The sequence below is a fragment of the Xiphophorus hellerii genome, chromosome 10 (genome assembly GCF_003331165.1).
Source record: "Xiphophorus hellerii strain 12219 chromosome 10, Xiphophorus_hellerii-4.1, whole genome shotgun sequence".
In the NCBI taxonomy this organism is placed as follows: Eukaryota; Metazoa; Chordata; class Actinopteri; order Cyprinodontiformes; family Poeciliidae; genus Xiphophorus; species Xiphophorus hellerii.
Genome location: NC_045681.1, coordinates 25,735,618 through 25,743,492, shown reverse-complemented (window position 1 = coordinate 25,743,492; position 7,875 = coordinate 25,735,618). Strand labels below are relative to the sequence as shown.

Genomic DNA, 7,875 nt, shown 5'->3' with positions numbered 1-7,875 from the left:
TGATGCTGGAACCAAGTCTAAATTTTGAGTTTCATGAGTTTTGAATGTTAGAGACAAAAAAAGCGTTCTCTCGGCGAGAGAAGCGAAAAAGTGACAATATGTGAATTTTCAGCACTACACTCAATTTTCAGCCTTATTAGCTTGGGAACAGCATGGAAATGCTGAGATGCAGTAGTTCTGGTGGTTTGAATGCTGGAACCAAGTCTAAATTTTGAGTTTCATGAGTTTTGAATGTTAGAGACCAAAAAAGCGTTCTCTCGGCGAGAGAAGCGAAAAAGTGACAATATGTGAATTTTCAGCACTACACTCAATTTTCAGCCTTATTAGCTTGGGAACAGCATGGAAATGCTGAGATGCAGTAGTTCTGGTGGTTTGAAGCTGGAACCAAGTCTAAATTTTGAGTTTCATGAGTTTTGAATGTTAGAGACAAAAAAAGCGTTCTCTCGGCGAGAGAAGCGAAAAAGTGACAATATGTGAATTTTCAGCACTACACTCAATTTTCAGCCTTATTAGCTTGGGAACAGCATGGAAATGCTGAGATGCAGTAGTTCTGGTGGTTTGAAGCTGGAACCAAGTCTAAATTTTGAGTTTCATGAGTTTTGAATGTTAGAGACAAAAAAAGCGTTCTCTCGGCGAGAGAAGCGAAAAAGTGACAATATGTGAATTTTCAGCACTACACTCAATTTTCAGCCTTATTAGCTTGGGAACAGCATGGAAATGCTGAGATGCAGTAGTTCTGGTGGTTTGATGCTGGAACCAAGTCTAAATTTTGAGTTTCATGAGTTTTGAATGTTAGAGACAAAAAAAGCGTTCTCTCGGCGAGAGAAGCGAAAAAGTGACAATATGTGAATTTTCAGCACTACACTCAATTTTCAGCCTTATTAGCTTGGGAACAGCATGGAAATGCTGAGATGCAGTAGTTCTGGTGGTTTGATGCTGGAACCAAGTCTAAATTTTGAGTTTCATGAGTTTTGAATGTTAGAGACAAAAAAAGCGTTCTCTCGGCGAGAGAAGCGAAAAAGTGACAATATGTGAATTTTCAGCACTACACTCAATTTTAAGCCTGATTAGCTTTCGGACAGCATAGAAATTCTGAGATACAGTAGTTCTGGTGGTTTGAAGCTGGGACCAAGTCTAAATTTTGAGTTTCATGAGTTTTGAATGTAAGAGACCAAAAAAGCGTTTTCTCGGCGAGAGAAGTGAAAAAGTGACAATATGTGAATTTTCAGCACTACACTCAATTTTCAGCCTTATTAGCTTTGGAACAGCATGGAAATGCTGAGATGCAGCAATGCCAAAATATCCCATATTAAATCTTCCCAAATGTACCGTTATGAATCCTCACAAAATTCCTATGTTAAATTCTTATAGGTGTCCCTTTATAAATCCTCCCAAGTGCTCCATGTTAAATCCTCCCAATCGTCCCATTATACATCCTCCCAAATGTCCCATTAAATCTCTCTCTATATATATCTATATATACAGTACAGACCAAAAGTTTGGACACACCTTTTAATTCAATGAGTTTCCTTTATTTTCATGACTATTGACATTGTAGATTCACACTGAAGGCATCAAAACTATGAATAACACTTGTGGAAATATGCACTAAACAAAAAAGTGTAAAACAACTGAAAATACCCCTTATATTCTAGTTTCTTCAAAGTAGCAACCTTTTGCTGTGATTACTGCTTTGCACACACTCTGCATTTTCTTGATGAGCTTCAAGAGGTAGTCACCTGATTTGGTTTTCACTTCATAGGTGTGCCCTGTCAGGTTAATAAGTGGGATTTCTTGCCTTATAAATAGTCATGAAAATAAAGAAAACCCATTGAATTAGAAAGGTGTGTCCAAACTTTTGGTCTGTACTGTATATATATATGCTGTATATATATATACTGTATATATATACTGTATATATATATATATATATATATATATATATATATATATATATATATATATATATATATATATATGTATATATATATATATATATATATATATATATATATACTGTATATATATTAATTTAATACCAAATGTGAGTTACTTTGACAAAGTAACTTGGTTACACAATGAAAAATCCATCAACTAGACAATGCGCATCTTTTTTCTCTCCATTGTTTTCGTTTGTGTCACTGGTGTTACACATGAGACATAACTCCCCAAGGAAAAAGAGGAAAGCAACAATATATGTTTTTATTAGACATAGACTTATTTTATTATCATTGCACAAAGACATATAAGTGAAATTAGCAATGAAATACAATGGTATGGCACAAACCTATGGTTATAGGCACAAGCCATTGCTTTGTGTATAACAAAAAATGACAAATTACAAAATGACAAATATAGTAACACAGTAACTTGGATACATAACTTTTCATGATTACTGGATTGTAAAAAGTAACACGTTAGATTACTCGTAAAAAGGGGTCTGAAGGTTATCCTGCAATAGTCAGCCCCGCCCACTCCTCACTACTTCACAGGGCTGCCTACTGACCAGTTCTCCGTCTAACAGGTCCGGAAAATCTCTGAGACCTGGGTATTACCCTAAAAGTACTCTATAAGAGATATCTATTTAAACTGGTGGCGAAAGTGATTCGTCTAGCTCTAACTACCTCCAATCCAGAAGTTATGACCCTTTACAGTTAAGAAACAATCAGCTGAGTAGCCCTCGCAGCTGCATAATTCCAATAACCACTTCTGTTAACGGTAGCTCACTTTCTAAATCATAACTTGCACTTGGAACCGGCTAGATTATGTTTAGTGACTTAGATGTAAGTCCCAGGGTCATTATTTAATCTCACCAAAGGAAATTATGAAGCCTCCTATTTACTGGAATCATGTACATTAGTTTTACCTTAATTAACACTAGAACTACCAAAGATTCCCAAAATGGGAATCTTCGTCCAGGTACCAGAGAGGGGCCAGTTTGGCCCTGTCCCTAGAGCTACCAAAGAGGGGCCAGTTTGGCCCTCCAAGAGAGGGTGTGAAGAGGCGCCTTTGTTATGTAAATACGGCCATTACTATCCTGTTCCAAGGACAATCAGCGTGAAAGTTGATGTAGTGAGTTTGGCTCTCCTCCCCCCTGCTCACCAAATGCAGTATATTTCAAGTCCCATGCATAGTTTCTCTTTGCATGGTAATTCTTACAACAAATCCTGATGTTGTTTTCTAAGTTTTGTCGCTCTAGTATCTTGTCTTGACTCTCAGTTTTCTTTTTTAAACAACATGTTAACCAGTTTAATAGCGGATGCGCTCTAAAACTTTGTATATTTTGCATCCTTTGTTTACGGCTTTTTTTTTTTTGCAAACTTTACAACAAAATTAAATGTCTTTTCTTAGTGGTTAAATTATCAGCTAATAAACTGTTCATGATCTACTGCATACGTTTTGTTAGGTCAGTTGTTAACCTAACAAGCAACAACAACTGCACCATTTAATTGATTTTAAATGTGTACTATAGGCAGAAATGTCTGTCCACTAGCCTATATTAATTATTTAGTAATAAGCTGTTGTAGTGACTGGTGGATGGTTATGGTCTTTTCTATAATTTCTTCTCTGAAATTGCAATAGAGGACTGGGGTTTCACAGCACACTATGGTGAAAAGTCAATTTAATGATGTCGATGAAAGGATGTTAGCTGCCATCTTCCAGGTGTGTTCAGTTGGAATCAGAGAGTAATTAGCAGGAAAACTAAGAGTACTTGTTCCATGCAGGTCATCTACATCCTTTCAATGTAAAATGTAAGCAAAAGTGGGGTGGCCTCAGATTTTAGCTGTTGTTGAACAGTGTTTGTTTTTTCACATTTACCCAAAGACAAAATAAACATCCAACAAAATCTGCTCAGCATGAGTCGGGGATGAGGCATCAAACTATGGAGAATGTTGTTTTTCACACAAGTACCCTCTGCTGTAGTGCGTTTCCTGCTTTTGGAGCGGTCTCGGGACCACTTGGCATTCACGTATACATTCAAACCGCACTACAGTTCACTTCAGCTGAACCGAGACCTAGGCTTTTAGGAGGACCAGAGTTCACTTCTTTGGTCCGCATTAGAGTTTGAGTACACATTCACACCTCCCTAAATCAACCAAATTTTCTAGGCAAATGAAAAAGAGTATTAACGTGGGCTAAAGAGGGCTGGTGTGAATTTACCCCAATTCTCCTGAAATTTTGGGAACCTGTGGCAGATGTGTGCAAATCCACTCTCAATATCTTGTACATCACATGCCAATGTGTTATAAGTGGGAAAGGAAATGCAATTTTTTTCAACTTGTGGAGAAGATGAGCTATCTTATGCTGAAGATTGCTGTGTATTTTATCCAATTCACTTGTGAAAAAAAAATCACAAATGCATTGAACAAAGATACATTTCAAACATTTTTCATGTACAATATCAATAAATACAAAGTTACACAGAAGCAGCACAGCGGTGTGGTAATTACCAATGTCTCCTTGGAAAAAAAGATCTCCAGTTTGAATCGTAGCCTTGGATTTATTCTGTAGAGTTTGCGTTCTCTCGTGCCCTAGTGTTTGGACTTCCTCTAGCAGTGCTAAAGCATAAATATTAATAATATTCAAAATACCTTGATTTAGTACATCTAAGTAGCCATCTTGGTGTGTTTCTGTGTTAGCCCTGTGTTGAACTTTAAATTCTCCTTTAGATACATTCTGCCTATCATCGACAGATAACTGTATCCAGTTTTTGGGCCTGAATAAGATGTAAGCTGGTACAGTAAAAATGTCAGAAGAACATTTCTGAATTGCTTGGGTAAAGGTATTGGTCTCTGTAACTCAATTCCATCAGGGTTGATAAAAATGTAAATGCAATAAAGAACCTTGGATTTGATGAAAATGTTTACATTAAACACTTTGGTGAGCACACTTGAGTCTATGAAACACAAAATTCTGCCTTTTTCACATGCAAATGGTAAAAATTGAGTAAAAAATCTTAAAAATAAATTATCTTCTATTCCATTTACATAATTATCCACTGAAATTTTTTAAAATTAAGAGAGACAGTGCAATTGCACGTCTGTTTGCAGCCATTTTTATATGTATAAAATGTGAGCATACGCCTAAATGTTGAATTGGGGAGTGGGGAGAAGGTGACTTTAACTGCTGTGTTTTGAGCGTGAAAGTTGATGTAGTGAGTTTGGCTCTCCTCCCCCCTGCTCATCTACAGGGATGCTAATTAGACCATTCAGAGTCGTCAGCTTGGCCACATTTGGATGCTAATAACCCAGTTTGGCCCCTCTCGGTAGCTCTAGGAAGATACCCAATCTGGCCCCTCTTGGTAGAGATAGGAATTTCTCAAAATCCTGGTAGTCCTAGTGTTAAAAGAACTGGACAAAGATTAAATGACTCTATTAATTCCAATGTCCACCAACCTCATTAGAATTTTATAGTATAAATTTATTAAGCAAGCTTAAGCAGGGATATGCGACATACAAATCAATAATCAATCGTATATAATTCAAAAACAGTGTAATAAAATTTACATGTACAATCATACTACCCTGTCTCCTTTCCCTAACTTTAAGTCGCACGTTCTGAAATGGAATTTCGATGAGCAGATTCAACTCATACCCAGAAGATGGTGGATCTTTTGGCAACAGGAATTTCTAGCATCCTTGGTTGAGGTCTTTGCCTTGTGTGGAAAAATCCTCCTTAGAAAGAAAACAAAGCAGAACGGGTCCGAATCCTTTTGCAAGACCCAGTTCTTCATCCCTTAGGGGTCTTTGTCCTTCCTCCAAGTCTTGTTGCAGAGTTTGAAAGTGCTGGGTTGAGACGAGACCGACTGTCGAATAACGAACCAGAGATGGGGCGACGGGACCCAGTCCTTTCTTAGCGGTGTGAAGTCCGAGCTCCCCCGTGGTTCTGAGGTGCGGTCCGTAGCTCAATCTGCTTCTGCAGGTTGTCTCTTCTTCTGCGCCGCCGGACTGGGAACAGCTGGTTCCTCTTTTCAGCCCGTTTTTATACATTTCTCCACCATGTGTGTGTATGGGGGGGTTTGGTCTACGTGACTTTCTTCACATCTGCTGTCTCTCATGAAAAAGTCCCCACATTTCCCAACCTGTTTTTGCTGACCGTAGTGGAAGTTCCCGTACTTCCCCATTCCCCGTTGCCTCAGCCAAACTCACCGCACCACCCATCCTGTGCGCCCTGGCCATCTGTTCAGAACTGCTTGCGACATTTCCTGTTATCAGGGCTGTACTGCATTCCTCTCTTTTCTATAACTCACTATCATTTATTATAACTCATTAAACACATTCAACCTGTTGTTAAACCTGTTTGAATTGATTTCAAATGATCACAACTTCACCTTCATTGACAATAAATCACATCTTTTTCTTATTGTTAATCATTAACATAATCATTACATAGTTAAATCATTACAGATCATTAATCAGAGATTCTTTGCAGAAAGTTATTGAGTGATTACTTATACTCATATTATTCAGACTTATTCAACTTAATTAACTTTTAATCAAACTACAAGATTACTTTATTTCTTCCAAGCCATTATGCACCTTTTTCTGCGTGTACCTGGAAAGATCTCATACCCTTATGCCAGTTTTCTTGACAGGTCAGATTATTGTTTATGACATTTTTGCTCAAGCTATTTACGGATCTGTCAGGTTTTCCGATATGTGTCTCCCCCAATCACAAACTTGTTCCTACACCCTTGGCCACACAGGCACACCCAATTGAAGGAAGCAAACGCACCCAGTATAACATCTTCATTTTATTGGCTGAGAGGTTGTCAGGTGACGGCACTTTTTTGTTTAAAGATGGAGCAGAAAAGAATTAGCAAATGAGTAGAGAGGTACTAAGCCCCCTAAGGGACAAGGGGGAAAAAAATTCTTTTGTGTTACCTCGCAAAACTTCGCGATACTTTTACGTTACCTTGCAATATGCTTACTGCAATATTTGCTGGTCTATTTTGTATGCAGTCACAAATGTCAATTTAAAATTTCAAATGTATACACATGTAAGGAGCCTCAGTGTTTACTCCTAACTCCCTTATTGACTGCATGTTTATATCTGTTTGTGTATAGTTGAGATGGAACTGCACACAAAAGTGACTCTTTGTTTAAACCATTTAGATTACCAACACAAAAGAGACACAATCAAAACTGTCAGATGACTCATTACTCCGCGATAATAACTCAGAAATAGTCCAGATTGCTTGGATGTATTTTTTTTTCCTACTTAAGGAAAGTTTGTGCTTACATCATTGATTTGTGGTGCATTTCTATCGTAAAGAAAGAGATATAAAACTTCAGATATTTTACAAGATATTTACATGGAAAAACCTTACGATATAATAGCAGAAAGTACAATGGCCACTGTAAGAAAGGCTTCCAGTATTCAATTATGCTGCATGAACTGATCAGTACATTATTGGAAGAGAACGCAAAAACTTTTGCGAGGTAACGCAAAAGTGTTACGTTCACTTGCAAAAGAAAAATAAAATCCTCCATGTCCCCTTAGGGTGGTCCGTGCAATCAATTCAGTGAGCAAAAAAAAAGGACAGATACCTAAAAATTAATATGAAAATTAAAAAGATATGTAGATGTTTAACATACGTAAGGAATGTTACTATCTAATCTCAAACTCCAATTTTGTCTCAAATTCCACTTTAGGACAAAAACACTGCTCTGTAGATAGCCATGGAAATGCATTTTCTTTGTCCATGACAATCAGATCTAAAGCCGTGCCTAGACATTTAGCCGACTGAATTTTTTTGAAAATCCAACAATCTACAGTATAATGCTGCAGTGAAAGTCAGCGTAGATTCTCGGATGCAGTTTGCAGGTGTCCTGTTGTTACAGTATGCTAATGATTCTGTTCTATGTAGATTCA

The 7,875-nt window shown here is 37.5% G+C and overlaps 1 long non-coding RNA gene across 1 annotated transcript; it reads left to right on the top strand.

Moving 5' to 3' along the window:
- The first annotated feature begins 2,319 nt into the window (after positions 1-2,319).
- Positions 2,320-7,431, top strand: LOC116726916 (uncharacterized). The gene is made up of 2 exons (XR_004340723.1): positions 2,320-2,438; positions 6,596-7,431. It is a non-coding gene; the product is annotated as an uncharacterized LOC116726916 (long non-coding RNA).
- The last annotated feature ends 444 nt before the right edge of the window (positions 7,432-7,875 follow it).